Source organism: Alosa alosa, chromosome 21 (assembly GCF_017589495.1).
Source record: "Alosa alosa isolate M-15738 ecotype Scorff River chromosome 21, AALO_Geno_1.1, whole genome shotgun sequence".
NCBI lineage: Eukaryota > Metazoa > Chordata > Actinopteri > Clupeiformes > Clupeidae > Alosa > Alosa alosa.
Window position 1 is genome coordinate 9,720,129 of NC_063209.1, and position 17,867 is coordinate 9,737,995.

Sequence of the window (17,867 nt, forward strand, 5' to 3'; positions counted from 1 at the left end):
GGGGTCCCAAGTCTATGAACCAAGTTTGGTTTTGATATGTGAAAGTGTTGCTGAGATATGAGCCTACTTCCTGTGATTATAGCGCCCCCATAGTGGTCAAAGGTCGCCAAATTTATTGAGCCTTCTCCTAATTGGGTCCTGAGCCCATGTACCGAGTTTGGTTTTGATACGTGAAAGCTTGGCGGAGATAACATTTCACTTCCTGTTTGGAGGCTTCGCCGCCAATTTCGATTGGTCGTCACGACTGACTTGTTTTGAATAAAGGTCCAAAAAGCAATGTGTTTGTGACGGTTGTTCTGAAGATCATCTGTGCCAAGTTTCGTGAAAATTGGATGAAATTTGTGACCTGTGAAAACGTTTTAAGGTTTTTGATGAAATCCAATATGGCGGTCCAATCAATTATGTTAATGTCAAAAGCTGATATGTGTCAGCCTAAGGCCCTCCCAAAGTATTAACAGAGATAACTAAAATGTTTTAATTTCAAACACATCACCCCATAGAGGCGAAAACATACTTTTGTTAATTATAGCACCACCTGTAGGTCAAAAGCCATGAAATTTATTGAGCCTCCTCCTAATTGGGTCCTGAGGCCATGTAGTGAGTTTGGTTTTGATATGTGAAAGATTTGCCGAGATCTGAGTTCACTTCCTGTTTGGTGGCTTTGCCGCCAATTTTGATTGGTCGTGACTGGCGACCAGTTTTGCGTATGGGTGTCAAAGGCAATGCAATTATGAGACATGGTCTGAAGATCATCTGTGTCAAGTTTCGTGAAAATTGGATGAAGTTTGTGACCTGTGAAAACTTTTAAGTGGTTTTGATGAAATCCAATATGGCGGAGGTCCAATATGGCGGAAAGTAACGTAATAGGAGTCATTGAACTCAGGTCCGTCAAGGGGTTCCAACTATATATGGATGTTCAAAATTGGACATACGGTTCAAAAGTTAAGTGCATGGATGCAACTCCAACTTTGACACATTGGTGGCGCTAGACTGCCTGGGGTTCAGACTTGAAAATTTGTGAAATGGAATATGGGAATGTATGGAATGAATGTGCCAAATTTCACAAGTTTTTACTGTACGGTTCTATGGGCTGCCATAGACTTCCAGAGGAGAGGAATTATAATAATAATAATAAATATAGCTGCAAGCAGCAATGTGGGGGCCAAGCAGTTGAGCAAGAGTTGTCATGGCAACCCAATGTTGTTACATTATACACACACCCAATTAACCCCCCATCCCACACAGACACACATACACAGATAAACCTCCTCTCCCACACACCCCAATAGCCCCCCACACATACGCATACCTCAAACATCACCAAATGTATTGTGCATCCTCAGGTTGTAGTCACAAGTCCACATACCAAGTTTGGTGTCGATATGAGAAAGTGTTGATAATTATAGTGCCTCTAGTGGTCAAATGTCAGTAAATATATTGGAGTGTCTTCAGGATGTGGTCCCGAGTCCTTGTACCAAGTTTGGTGTCGATACAAGAAAGTGTCGCAAATTATAGCACCCCTAGTGGTCAAACGTCGCAAAATTGATTGTGCATCGTCAGGATGTTGTCACAAGTCCACATACCAAGTTTGGTGTCTATACGAGAAAGTGTTGATAATTATAGCACCCCTAATGGTCAAAAGTCACCAAATTTATTGTGCATCCTCAGGTTGTAGTCACGAGTCCACATACCAAGTTTGGTGTTGATACGAGAAAGTTTTGCAAATTATAGCACCCCTACTGGTCAAAGGTTGCTAAAATTATTGTCTGTCCTCCGGCTGAGGTCCCAAGTCCATATACTAAGTTTATTTTCAATATGTGAAAGCATTGCTGAAATATGAGCCCACTTCTTGTGATTATAGCACCACCTATAGGTCAAAAGTCATCAAATTGATTGAGCCTCCTCCTTATTGGGTCCTGAGACCCTGTACTGAGTTTGGTGTTGATACGCGAAAGCCTTGCTGAGATCACTTCACTTCCTGTTTGGCGGCTTTGCCGCCAAACGTGATTGGTCGTCACAGGCAACCGGTTTTGAATATGTCTCCAAAAAGCAATGCGTTTATGAGTCAAGGTCTGACGATCATCTACGTCAAGTTTCATGAAAATCGGAGAAACTTTGTGACCTTTGATGCCTTTTAAATGTTTTTGGTGAAATCCAATATGGAGGTCGCATTAATTATGTTGACGTCACATGTTGGCATGTGTCGGCCTAAGGACCTCTCAAGGTATTAACAGATATCACTAATATGCTTTAATTCCAAACACATGACCCGTTACAGGCTAAAACGTAATTTTGGTAATTATAGCGCCACCTATAGGTCAAAAGTCACCAAATGTATTGAGCCTCCTCCTAATTGGGTCCTGAGACCCTATACTGAGTTTGGTGTTGATACTGCTTGAAAGCCTTGCTGAGATCACTTCACTTCCTCTTTGGCGGCCGGCTGCCAAACTTGATTGGTCGTGATCGGCTTACGGGTTTTGAATATGGCTCCTAAAAGCAATGCATTTATGAGTCATGGTCTGAAGATCATCTGCATCAAGTTTCGTGAAAATCGGACAAACTTGGCCAACTTTGATGCCTTTTAGGTGTTTTTGATTAAATCCAATATGGCAGCCTGATCAATTACGTTTACCTCATAAATTCACATCTGCGTTGAGTTCGGTCTCATCCAAGGATTCCAAATATACCTTAATGTTCAAAATGTGGTGTACCGTTCAAACGTTATGTGCATAGATGTAATAAAAAAATTGAAATGTTGGTGGCGCTAGAGCACTCAAAGTGCAGACTTGAAACTTTGATAAATTAAAGATATGACTGAACCGAATCAATGTGCCGAATATCCCAACTTTTTACTGTATGGTTTAATGGCAAATTAGCGTTTTGTTATAATAATAATAATAAGAAGAAGAATACGTAGAATCACTATGGGTTGCCTCGCAGCTTCGCTGCTTGGCCCCCAATAAGAAAAGGTACAAAAACTATGGGTTGCCGCGCAGCTTCGCTGCTTGGCCCCCAATAATAATAGGAAAACGTAGAAACACAATGAGGTCCTCGCAGCTTCGCTGCTTGGCCCCCAAATACCTCCAGATGATCTCACAAAACAAAGTTTACATACTGACGATGCTACGCCAGACACAAGATGTTAAGAGATGCTAATGGAATGCAATGAATTTAACAGATTGAACAAATCACTGAAATGTGTTTGACATAAATTGAGTGTTTACTTCCTAACTACGGGTCAAGTGATAGGACATTTAGAACAATGCGATTTTACAGTGAACATGACCTAAATAGAAACACATTAGGATTCTGCAATGCCAGCTAAAAGTAAAGCATGTTTATCTTCTGAAACTTTAACTTAATGTTTATTTATATGTTCCTACTCATAACAAAACACAGAGAGAGAGAGAGATGAAGAGTTGTGGAGAGAGAGAGAGAGAGAGAGAGGAGGAGTGTGATTTGGGGACTCCTGCTGTTGGTCCAGGAAAGAACCCTTGACCTCAATCTGTCATCTGGTGAACAGAGAAGATGCATCTGTTGGTTTATGAAAATCACACACACACATACACATGCACACACTGAGAGAGAGAGGGAGAGAGAGAGAGAAAAGCACAAATAGATGAGACCAAGATATGAGCACAAAGAAAGTCCCCTCTGCCATCTGTTGAGGCTCCCCACAAACTAATATGGTTGATAAGAATAATCAGTGTGTATGACTAATACAACTAACAGTCAGCCTCAGGACTATGCCACCCTTGCACAAACAATTCAGCCCAACCAATTATAAACACAGGAAAATAAATACATCTGACTTATTGGACCTAAACAACAAAAATAACAAAAGAATGTCAATGCCGTTTGGCCCTATGCCTTGGCTTCTCCAACACACATCCCCAACATACTTACAGCACACTGCACCCCCCCCCCCAATACACAGCACATTGTCTCATGAGGAAGCTTCTCCAACACACATATTGCACACTGCCCTCTCCCCCCACATACACAGCACACTATCCCATCTCCCCTGTCATCCCCCAACACACACACCAAGACCCCTGGCAGTTGGGTTAGCCCCTTGAGCCGTGGATCTGCCCAAGGTTTCTTCCTTGGTAAGGGAGTTTTTCCTTGCCCCTGTTGCTCTTGGGTGCTCCTTGTTGGTGCCCCCCACCCAATCCCAATCCTCCCCCAGCTTTTTTATGCAGCCCTTGCCACTTCCTTGTATCTTGTACCTTGTATCTATGTCCACAGTATCTAATATCAAACAGAAGACAACCTTTAGCAGGTATAGATAAAGAAACCACTACTGAAAGAGGTAGACAGTCACACAGGCAAACCTAGCTGACCAGAGAAGAGAGACTGTGCACCCCTGCAGCCCGGGTATGATATAAGAGAAAGAGTTTCTATCTAGTCTCTAGTGAGAAACTAATGTACCTGAAAAAAAAAAAACACTGACACAGATGCACGAATACAACTCCATAGTCACAAATCCATATTCCAACACACTTCCAACATGCACATAAACATAACATATATACTCGAACAACAGAGAAATGCATACATTTACACACCCATTTCATTACATAATGCAAGTACTGAAACAAACTGATATTAAGGTTGTCTTGTTGGTCCAGACTTTGAGCATTTTATGTAAATGTCATTTAAACACATGGAATCATATTTAATAATTGTAAATAGTTAGAGAAACAAACACCCCCATACTACTAATAATTTGGTGTTATGATGAGAAACTAGAGGCCTTATTGGGCATAACGGTAATAGACTTTGGCTAGTAAATATTGTTTCTCAGCACAGAGCACTTTCCCTTCCTACAGACTTGCCTAATGAAAACAGGCAAACAAAAGCCTTATTACAGTTTGGTACAGATATAAAAAATCCTTTGGAGTAATCCTATATATTCACAATTGGAGATGATATTAGTTTTTTCCCCATGTGATATGAGGCTTAGTACAAACCTGCCTTTTTTGAAGACTCTCTTTCTCTCTCTTTCTCTCTTTCTCACACACACACACACTTTCTTTCCAACACAAACACCCTCTGACGTATCCACAGCTTTCTCACACACTGGAAACTTTCATCCTCCTGTCTCCTTCAAACACACACACACGCGCACACACACACACACACACACCTCTTATAACCTCTAGCGCAGTGAGCAGTGACAGTGGATAAACATCTGTTTGTTGATTCCTGACACGGGGAAGCAACAGTGTTGAGCTGGAGAAGGCTGAGAAGGAGGAGGTTTGTGTGTGTGTTTGTGTGTGTGTGTGTGTGGGGGGGTGCACAGGCCTGAGACCCCACCCCCCACTAAAAATAAAACCCAAAACACACACACTATTCATATTTGTTTATTGAGAGCGGGAGTGTGGTGAATGAGTTTGATTAAAATCGTTAAAGCATGGCGCGGCGGCTTTGGCTGGAAATTAAACTGTGATTACCTTCGGCATGCGTGGCTGCGCGCCAAAGCAACGCGCGCCGCTCCCCGTTGGCCTTTATTTACATCGGAATAATGATGTGCTTAAGAATCCCTCAAACAGCCAATTTGCTGCCTCTCCACCCCGGCTTCCTTCTTTCTTCAACATTCTCTCCTTCTGTCACTCCATCACTATCTTTTTCTCTTTTCTCTTTCTCTCGCTTTTCTTCAGTGTGTTTGGCTGCCGTCACCTCTCTCTTACTGAGATTTGGATTTGCGCAGGTTTATTGGTGCGACTTGCGATATACAATGCTTGCACCAATTTCTATCTCTCACTGATTCACAGTCCTCCCTTTTCTTCTCTCTCTTTCTCCCTCTCTTTCACTCTTTTCCCACCTGCTCCACCATGACTCCATTTCTCTCCATCTGTGGAGTACCCCTCCATCAGGCCATTATGACGCTGTTTAGTCTGCCATGACCTGAGAGACTCTTGTCCCTTCTCCACTCCTCTGCTCTGTTCCCTCCATTAGCTTCCTGACCCTTAACAGGCCAGAGATGGAGCTCTCCACAGGTGCATGGGGTGACAATCAAGACCAAGAGCTGCTTTGTGTGTGTGTGTGTGTGTGTGTGTGTGTGTGAGAGTGTGAGAGAGAGAGAGAGAGAGGTAACAGAGAGTTCCCACCCGTGGGTCGCGACCCAGTCTTTGGGAACCAATGCAATACCCAACTAGATGTACCGCAGAGCGGTACAAAATATGACCGCCGCCCAATCCAGCACATTTTTTCCACAAAAATAAATCACGCTGAAAGGCATATATGATTCTAACTGTCTCACTAAATTGCATTATGCACACTCAATCCTCACTGGTATCTGCTAGACAACAAGTACCAAAACATGGTTAGTTTATAGATTTCACATGTAAAATTAATTTTATACAACCCCACCCCCATCTTGCCTGTTTATAATTCTGAAAAATTCTTGAATTGTGTGCATGTCTGCGTGTACATGTTTATGTTTATGTGTGTGTGTGTGTGTGTGCCTGTGTATGTGCCTGTGTGTGTGCATGTGCATATGTCTACTGTGTGAGTATGTGTATGTGTGTGCATGTGTATCTGTTTATGCATATGTGTGCATATGGAATGGGTTAACATGACCCCTGGAGGCAAACATACAAAAAAATTGGTCATCCTAGGCCCTACGGTTCTCAAGATATTCACAGAAAACTCTGTTGGTGTACGGTCACTAAATGTACACATAAATTATTTTATTGTAAGGCCCCCCATGAACGAAAGTTCACGAAACTTGGCATGCAATTGGAGGGTGTCATAATGATCCTACACTTTCAATTTCGTGCAGTTTTGACCATGTCAGCCAGAGATATTGTGATGAAAACCCCTAATTTTTTGCTTTTTAATTTTTAACTAGGTGGCGCTATACATGAAAAAAGTGGTAATGGGATGGGTTGACATGGCCCCTTAAGACCAACATACAAAAAAAAGGTGGTCCTCCTAGGCCCTACGGTTTTCAAGATATTTACAGAAAACTGTCTCCGGCCACCTACAGGCCAGTTGGTGTATAGTAACATAAATTCATTTATTGTGTGGCCCCCCATGAACGGAATTCCACGAAACTTGGTGTGCATTCAGAGGGTGTCATAATGATTCTACACTTCCAATTTCGTGCAGTTTTGACTTTGACATTGATCTCGTCTTAGTCATGGAAAAAAGGTCGTTAATGAACATTTTTTGTCATATTTTTCGTTAACGAAATTAACACTGCTACTGGGAATGTCCAACCGTTCCAGGTTACACAAATACGGGTCAGCTGAATGCTAGTTTACCTCTCAGTGTTAAACTCAGTGATTATGAATACTTCACAACTTATATAGTAAAGTGACATTCCATGTGGACTTCATAAGATATTCATTAAAATATTTACAAAGGCTGGAAAGATTACATTAATGGTATCCTTTATGAAATACTGGATAATTTAAAACAATGCTGCTTTGTGATTGTTGGACTTTTGTGATTGTTGGACTTTTATCACCCGTCAAGTAAAGTGTTACCGAGAGAGAGAGAGAGAGAGAGAGAGAGAGAGAGAGAGAGAGAGAGAGAGGGATTAGAGTAGAGACAGGGGTTAAATTTAAACAGGGGGCTGTGCTGTCCGGGGCTCTGTTCAGCCATGGTGCTGAGCCCCTGCACATGTTTAGCAAAGGGCAGCCATTTTTGCACATCCTCATCAAAAAAAATAAAATAAAATATTTTGCCATTTCTTTTTAGCTGTAGAGAACATACCGGTAAGATGAGGACTTGCGAACATTAAAGATATGTATAGTTATATGTATTTACCCGTGTCTGTGTGTGGGTGGAGGCAATTATTTCTGTCAGCATGTTCAGTCTGTCATAGGTATGCGTATAGGTATGCGCAGGTGTGAGGAAGATATGTGTGTGGCTGTGAATACTCGTCTCTCTCTCTCTCTCTGTCTGTGTGTGTGTGTGTCACAGGCATCCACACACTCATCACACAAAAGTCACTCCCACAGTATGCACAGGGTGGGGTGGGTGGTGGTTGTTGGGTGGGATAAGATAGCTTATTAACCAGATCTGATCAGCCTTGGATTAATTCAATACCTCGTCCCTGATGGCACCACAGTCGGGTATTAGGTTAACCACGCTCGTTAATGAAACACATTGATTATGTTTTTGATGAAAGCAAGGGGCACAGGGTGCCGACGTGAATGAGATCCGATGAATTATGATAATGAAATGAATCACAGTCACTCGGGCGACGGACGCAAAGAAAAGAAGGGAAAGGTGAGCTGAGGAGATGGGGGGAGGAGGTAGGGAAAGAAGGGAAATAGGGAGGGAGGTGGAAAACAATTATGAATGCTGCCAACCAATCACAGTCACATCGTCACATCCACTAAGGTCAGGAAACTGTCAGTGTATTCCGTCAAGTGTGTTCTTGTGCTCTCATCTTGAGTGTGTTACGTCCTTGGGTGAGACACTGCCCTCCACTATTTTGCAAATGTCAGTTTCACCCATGACGAGGAAGGGATATGGGTTGGCTGTATAGCTTTCAATGATAGCATGTCTATTTCTTTATCTAATTCTGGCCTACTCGAGTCAGAAATGAGAAATTTGGCGGGAGAACATAAGGTCATGTTTAGCACTTGGCAATGGCAGAAAATTGAATTTGGTCGTCTGTGAGTGTATTATTTTAAACAGCTGAGGGTGGGAACACATACAGAGTATGTATATCTTGCTCTCTTTCTCCCTACCTCTCTCTCTCTCTCTCTCACTCTCTCTCTCTCTCTTACACACACACACACACACACACAGATTATTAAGAACTCCTGGTATTAACAGGAGTTTAACAGGTCACGGAAAAAAGTATCATCAATTTTCGTCAAAACATCTGCTGTGTGAGAAGTGTCTTCCTACGAGTGTGTGCATGTGTGTTTGTGTGCAATAGCTCATTAATGCTCATACTGTATGCACCAGTTGTCAATAATACCCTCTGTTCTAGTGTGAGCGGATACGATCCCCATATGAAGTCAACAGAGAGAGAGAGCCGAGAAAGAGAGAGAGAGAGAGAGAGGGGGGATTTACAAGGGGCTTAATGACTGACTGGTGGGTGGGTAGAGGGGAAAAAAGGGACAGGAAGTGAAAATGAACCGGCGAATTAGCATAATCATTAGCCATATGCTTGAATTCCGACGACAAAATGACTGCAATTCCAACTGTCACAGTTGTCACGTTGCAAGGCCATCACTCTAATAGGACATTAATGTGGTGATGCATGTCTGATCAGACAGTGTCAGAGTGGGAGTGAAAAGACGTGTCTCTGTGTGTGTGTGTGTGTGTGTGTGAAAGAGAGAGAGATTAGGAGTAAGGTGAGAGTGACGTTCACGTTCACGTCACAGGCTTAAGTAACATGGTGACTTTTGTTGGCATAGCATGAAGGTTTTATTGAGAAAGACATGACTCCGAACACACAAAGGCTTTGGCTGAAATGATGTGAATATATCGAGAACCGTAGGGCCTAGGAGGACCACCTTTTTTGTATGTTGGTCTTAAGGGGCCATGCCATCCATCCCATTGTCACTCAATTCATGTATAGCGCCACCTACTTAAAAATGAAAAGCAAAAAATAGGTGTTGTAATCACAATATCTCTGGCTGACATGGTCAAAACTGCACGGAATTGAAAGTGTAGGATCATTATGACACCCTCTGAATGCATGCCAAGTTTCGTTCATGGGGGGCCATACATTAAATTAATTTATGTGTACATTTAGTGACCGTACACCAACAGAGTTTTCTGTGAATATCTTGAGAACTGTAGGGCCTAGGATGACCAATTTTTTGCGGATGTTTGCCTCCAGGGGTCATGTTAACCCATTCCATATGCACACATGTGCATAAACTGATACACACGCACACACATACATATACTCACACAGTAGACATATCTACACATGCATGCACACACACAGGCACACCCACAAGCACATGCACGCACACACACACACACACACACACACACACACACATAAACACGTACACGCACACATGCACACAATTCAAGGATTTCTCAGAATTATGAACAGGCAAGATGGGGGTGGGGTTGTATAAAATGTATTTTACATGTGAAATCTATGAACTACTCATGTTTTGGTTAGTACTTGGATAAGAAACCTCCTTGGAAGAGTAGGTTCCTGCTGGAAGTGGTGTTGGTGGCTGGCCAGTAGGTGGCACTCTTCCCTGTGGCCAAAAGCCACCAAACAAATATCAATCCCAATGTCCTATTGCAGTGAAAGGGACACTGTACTGCAGATGTTTTCCTTTGTATGAATGTTAAATTGAGGTCCTGACTCACCATGATTGTTAAAGATCCCATGGCACTTATTGCAAAGAGTAGTTCCCTGATTTGCTTTATTTATGTACACACACATAAAAACACACACACACAAAGACACGTAAACACACACACACTACACATGCACACACACATACATGCACACACACGACACGCACAAACACGCACACAAACGCATTACACACATACACACACACACATGCACCCATACAAACACACCTACATACTGTACACACACACACACACACACGCACACACACACTCACACACACACACACAAAACACATATACACAAAAACAACCACACACTCTGCACATACATACATTATAAACAAACAAAAAAAGGAACAAAGTAGGAAATGAACACAATTTGACAAGTGTGACTTATTTTTGTGGAAAAAATGTGCTGGACAGCGGTCATATTTTGTACTCCTCTGCATTACATCTAGTTAGACTAGATATAGTAGTAGAAAAGTAGTAGCCTACACATTTAGCAGGATAAAAACTAACAGCTCAACATGGTGGGTGATACAGTGTGGATCTCAGTGGCATAAAACGGTAGTGGTGATAACACGCTATTGGTGACGATTATTCTCTTTCATTCGTGCCAGCATTTACAATGTTCCCGCTCCTCTGAATCTACCCAGAAATCACTACACAAACCCATTTGGGAACTACATCTTGACGTCACTGTAGTTTTCTGGCACAGACATGCACTATTAAACTTGTAAATGAAATAAAAAATAATAAATTCTAAACATGACCCGGTTACATATAGCAGTGCAACACTCACCCCCACCATCACTGGATATTACACCCCTCCCCCACACGGTGATAACGAACAATGAGGTGACAACGACCTCAGTCAACAGCCATCAGACACACAGATCCCAGATGCACCCCTCCCCTCCCCTTACACCCCCATCGTCACAGCAACTCAAGTGAGCGCTAAACTAAAGAAACTGCACACGGGTAAGGCAGCGGGGCCTGACAGACTGTGTCCAAGGCTACTCAAGGCCTGTGCTGCTGAGCTGGGGGAGCCACTGAAGCACATCTTTAATCTGAGTCTACGTCTTGGACAAGTTCCAACACTGTGGAAGACATCATGTCTCACCCCTGTCCCTAAAAAGCCACATCCTAGTGAGCTTAATGACTACAGACCTGTCGCTCTAACATCACATGTGATGAAGACAATGGAGCGACTCGTCTTGAGGTATGCTCAGACCCCAGGTATGCCATGCACTAGACCCGTTACAGTTTGCATACCAGGAGAAAGTGGGCGTCGACGATGCCATCCCTTATCTTCTACACAGGACACTTTCTCACCTGGACAAGGGGAAAAGTGCTGTGAGAATCATGTTCTTTGATTTCTCAAGTGATTTTAACACCATCCAACCCCTCAGACTGGGAGACAAGCTCTTGCAGATGGGTGTGGACGCTCACCTGGTAACCTGGATCACAGATTACCTGACGGAGCGACCACAGTTCATCAGACTGAAGAACTGTCTCTCTGACACTGTGATCAGCAGCACCGGAGCGCCACAGGGAACTGTGCTCTCTCCAGTCCTGTTCACCTTGTACACATCTGACTTCCGCTACAACACTGAGTCATGCCACATGCAGAAGTTTTCTGACAACACTGCAATTGTGGGGTGTATCAGGAACGGGCAGGAGGAGGAGTATAGGAGCCTGATGGAGGACTTTGTGCAATGGTGCAAACTCAATCATCTCCAACTCAACACTTCAAAGGAGATGGTGGTGGATTTCCGCAGATCTAAGCCCACTCTGCTACCAGTCTCCATTGATGGGGTCAATGTCGAGGTGGTAAGCACCTACAAGTACCTGGGTCTCCACCTGGACAATAAACTGGACTGGTCAGCCAACACTGACGCACTCTACAAGAAAGAGCAGAGCAGGCTGTACTTCCTGAGGAGGCTGCGCTCCTTCAATGTGTGCAGCAAGCTCCTCAGGATGTTCTACCAGTCTCTTGTTGCCAGCGTCCTCTTCTATGCAGTGGTATGTTGGGGAGGAAGCACAAAGAAGAAGGATGTGGGGCGACTTGACAGGCTGGTAAGGAAAGCTGGCTCTGTAGTGGGAGCTGAACTGGAGTGCATCACTTCAATATCTGACAAAAGGACCCTGAACAAACTGATCAACATCTTGGACAATGAGTGTCATCCACTCCACAGCACTATTGTTAAGCAGAAGAGCCTGATCAGCTGGAGACTTCGCTCACTGCCTTGCACAACAGACAGACTGAGGAAGTCATTCATCCCCAGGGCCATTGAACTGTTTAATGCATCACTTAAGGGAAGAGGAGAAATAGACTTCTCTATTTTTAGTCTGTCTGCCTCTTCACCACCTCCAATGTCTTGAACTGTCTGTCCACTAGTCACTTCACATTTGTCTTCTGCCTCACTGTTTGCGTGCTGTATTAGCACATATGCACAACCCCTCCCTCCATGCCACATACTTTTCTTAATATAGTTATTTATATATAGATATATAGACTTTATTCTTGCACTGTTGCACTGTTTGACTTACTCATTTGCACCATCACCATGACACTCATTCACACAGAGCACCTTACCTTACCTTATGCACTGAGAACCACAGGCTCAGTTCCTGCTTCGGTCATTGCAAGCGCACCTGATTGATTATTCACCCACTATGTGGATACTGTTTTTAGAATTGATTTTGATTAAGTTTTATTTAGTATAATTTGTATTTTGTATATTTAGTATATTCTTTATCTTCTACAGTCCTTATTGCTTAGTTGTGTTTTTTATATTATATACTTTTAATTTGCTGTTATTGAATGTGTGTGTGTTGTCTATGCTACTGTGACCTTGAATTTCCCCTAGGGATCAATAAACTATATCTATCTATCTATCTATCTATCTAGCATTATTATTATGGTTTTCCTGTACATAAACACGCCCACTCATACTATAGGCTTACCACAAATAGTTGGTCACTGGTCACAGGTACCCTAGAAAAAATATTCAGCACATACCTTATTGTATATCATTGTTATTGTGGTTTTCCTGTACATAAACACGCCCAGTCATACCATAGGCTTAGCACACATAGTGCCTAATAGTGCAGTCCCCATGTAAAGGTAAGAGTGGCCTGCTTTCCTCTTGGCACAGGATAATGAGGCGTAGAATTTAAATGCAAATACCGACTTTTACTCTTGAACTTTCACCTCATCTGGGAACAATTCAAGGTTTGGTGTGTGTGTGTGTGTGTGTGTGTGTGTTTGTGTGTGTGTGTGTATGCATGTCTTTGTGGGTTGGGGTTTTTCTATGTGGGTTGGGGAGGGAGATGTGTGTGTGTGGGTGTGTGTGTGTGTGTGTGTGTGTGTGTGTATGTGTGTGTTTGTGTGTGGGATGATGAGGGAGTCTGTGTGTGTGTGGGGAGGGAAGTGTGTGGTGGGGTTGGGGAGCGAAGGTGGTGTGTGTGTGTGGTGGGGTCATTAATGTGGGCTGCTGGGTCCATTAGATGGCACTGTAATGTAGCTCTTCCATGTGGGGTGTGAGTAAAGCATCTGACCTGGCATTCGCAGTGATAATACAGGACAAAAATAATAACAATAAAAGAACGGCCACTCAGGCAGAGACTGTGTAACATACACAACAAAAGTATTTGTGTCAATAACTTCTCACTAATGCACTTGTTCTGTCTCTTCATACACTGTTTTCTGTTTCCTCGACACTGATTTGTTTGATGCCTGTGGGAGATTTCTGCTGGAGGAAAGAAGTGGACTATCTTTGGAGTCGGCAGACAGCGGTGAGAAATGAAAGTAAATTCGGGGCAGATGCAAAACTTTCATACAGATGACTAAAACCCAGGAGATTGGTACTGCCATGTCGATATTGCACATCTTGCAAGTTTTCATCCCCTTTCTCCTGGATGTCCATTGATGAAAATGTAATGTAATCTACGACTTATTTTCAGTGAAATATGTGCGCAAGCAAGTGCATGTTAAATAGTGATGTTATATAAGGTACTTATTCCACTGCTTGGTTGAATTTCGCATCGTCTTGCGTAATTTAGAATGTGCATTAACATATGTTATTTGAACACCTATGAAGCAGATCCATTTTTTTGGCCGTATCACACTTGTATATTAATTCGCTGAACTCGTTCTGAAGTTTAAATGAACTGTTAGGTTGCATCAAAGCCAAGCCTTAAAATACAGTTGTTCAGAACATAGCAACATTTAGCAAATGACAGAGGTGGGTTTAGCAAGTTGGATGGCAGTAGGCTAAGTAAAATAGCAATGTTTCAAAGATAAGGTTAATTAGAATCCTGGGATATGCCCGCTTGACAATGGGAGAGATAGAACTAATAGCCTTTGGCCATAGCAACCATCCATTAAGAACTAGTAATGGCAGTTTGTCCTGCAAGTTGAGAAATCAATTGATATGTGTCGGAAAAAAATGTTCTAGAAACAAGAAAGTTTTAGCAATTAAAATGTAACAGGAAATGAACACACCGCAAGTGGCAACAGTGGAATAAGAGGGAAAATGAACTCCACGGTGGTCTGTTAACAGAAAATAATGCACTTACCGCTGCACGTCGGAGGGCCGTATTACAATCTCGTGGATTGTTTTCTATTAACAGACCACCGTGTCGTTCATTATCCCTTAGCCAACTTAAAACACACAACACAGTGCATTTAGGTAAACTCTCTCGGTTAAATAAAGGAATGAGTGGGTGAATTAATCCAGCAGTGAAGCTTGCTGGGAAGTCTGTCTTTGAGATGCGCGACAGTAGAAGATGATGGGTTGACCTCGGACCTGTGTCCCGTGCAGTTCCATATGTGGGGAAATGAAGCAGGAAATCTTGCAAAGCAAACCGTGTCATTACACTTTCATGAATCACACACACTAAGCCCACGGGGCATATGCAAAGGTGAACCCCGTAGTGGAAAGAACAATGGGTAATAATGTGTGTGTGTGTGTGTGTGTGTGTGTGCATGTGCACATGTGTGTCTTTCTGTGTGTGTGTGTGTGTGTGTGTGTGTGTGTGCGTGCGTGCTTGCTTGTGCATGTCTGTGGTCTGTGTGTGTGTGTGTGTGAGAGAAAGATAGAATGAGAAAGAATATTGGGGCAAACAGTTTGCCCTTCGTTAAAGCTTCACACTGACAGAGAAATGCCCTCAAATGACTTGCCACTGGGCGATCATTTACATAGCTTTTATCCTTTCTTTATTATTTACAAGGACAGATAACACAAAGGTTAGCATTAAAAACACACACACACACACAGAGAGAGAGAGAGAGAGAGAGAGGAGGAAGGAGAGCGTTTTTCATGTCACCGCTCAGCTGTGTTTTTTGTGTGGTACGTGGAGCTCGGCCAATGCAGGGGCGACATTACCATGGCTGAGAGGCTTTTTAAAAGCTGGAGCACACTCTTGTTTGCTTAACCAGAGCAGGGTGATCCCTGAAACAAGTTCACTTAGCCTGCACTGGCCTCCCGCTGATAATAACACACTTCCGTGTCCACGCACAGCATTTTACAATGCCATTTCTTCTCCTTCATTTAACTCTCTTGGAGGCCGCTAAGTGGATCTTTCAGATGCTCTACACACATTATGGGCCTTCGTCCAGATCCCAAGCCCTACAGGCCTTGGGTGTGAGCTTCATTAAAATATTATGTATAGATGTTATGAGCACATTTGTATTTATATTTCACCAGACATGCACATTTCATTTTTACATTTCACTGCTACATCTATTTAGTGATTTACATTGGAATGAGCTAGAAGAGAGATTGCGAACCAGGCCTTATTGTCCAACATCGATGCCTGACCTCACAAATATTCTTCTGAATAAATGGGTAAAAATGTTTACAGAGATGCTAAAATCCAGGGCCGTGCAGAGATCTTTTGAAGGGGCAGGGTCTCAAATTCAAAAAAGGGCACATGGAACAAGATTTGTTAACAATATATGTCATCTTTATTTTAAATACTATTTTACCCTTGTTCAAACAAAATGTTGAGTTGAGCTTTGGAGAAGTACATTTTTTTTCGCCTTCTTAACTTCATTCTAGGATGTCAGGAATGACACTAACATGTGCATGAGAACTAATAAAAATGTTCACTAAGATGCTAAAATCTTGTGGAAATCGTTACCAAAAGAAATGGAAGCTGCAAAAGAGGGTGGCAACTCCATTCCTATCCAATCCAATACCTATGGATTTATAATGGGATGTCACTGTTCCACAAGTTCCTGTGGGTGTAAGCTATGTCATAGCCCTCTGGCTTTGCCTTTTCCCCTGGCCTGTAGAATCGAGAGAGAATTATTGTGAACACACCATTATGGCCATGATGATACTCTTGCTTTGCCTTGCTGCTTTCGCTGCAATGACTCATAGCGCCTCTTCAGAACACAAGCCAGGGCTAGTTGGTTAGCTTGGTAACTTCAGTGGATATCTGGGAAACACAGAACATTAATGTTTACAACATTAGTACATCAGTATTCAACATCAGTAATTTCCTCACTCCTCAGCTGTTGATATTTCTGCTTCATTTGTTACATTTATTTTTAGATTTATTCATTAAGCAGACACTTTTATCCAAAGCGCCTTGTAGAATGAGGAATACACCCAAACATTCAAAGAATGTGGAATAACATTCAAAGAATGTGGAATGACATTCGTTTGTGGATGTTTACATATACTGTACCGTCGCTAACCTCTCTCCTGCAGCTTTGCCTTCATGCCCTTCGCACACTCTCCCAGATCAGATCTGATTTTCTTTTCCTCTTGGACAAACAACCCTGATATCCACACCAAGGTTACTGGATTATATTGTAGGCTTCTTGCTCCCCCATGGCCTCTGTTTCCACTGTCTTTCATCAGCAAACCAACGTAAAGCTCTATACTCTTGGGCAGAGCATCACAAAACTCACGTCTTCCATGCTTTAGTTACATCATCACTGAGCACACTCAAAAACAAATCCCCACAAAAAATGCAGTCAACCCAATAACACTACATAGATATAGAAAAGGCGTAACGTTGGTAGAGATGTGAACAGTGAGGATGAATACACTGAAATCGTACATGAAAACATTTCTACTTTGCTGGAGCACACAATGCACATCCAGAAAGTCCTAAAAAAATTTTTTTTCCCCAGTGGATGTTGTTATGAAGCCTGCCTTCAATCAATGTCAGTCTGACAGCCATTTGTCCACGTAGATGTCTGTCCGTCAGCGAGTTATTAAAGAGATGCCCCTGGCAGGGAGCCATACAAACAGGATCCAGCCCCCGCTTGAGCCTGGAGTCAGAGACAGTGGCTCCAACCCCATCTAAGATTGAGAGGATGGAGAGAGAGAGAGACAGAGAGAGAGAGAGAGAGGCATGATGATGGAGGAAAGTAATGACAAGAGAGGAATAACTGGGAGAGAGAGAGATGCATGGTAATGGAAAGCAGAGAGAGATTTGGGGGGGGAGACAAAAAGAGAGAGAGAGAGAGAGAGAGAGAGAGAGAGAGAGAAGCATGGTTTGCTATGGAAGAGCCAAGCGAGATGCCAAAGGGGGGATCAAAG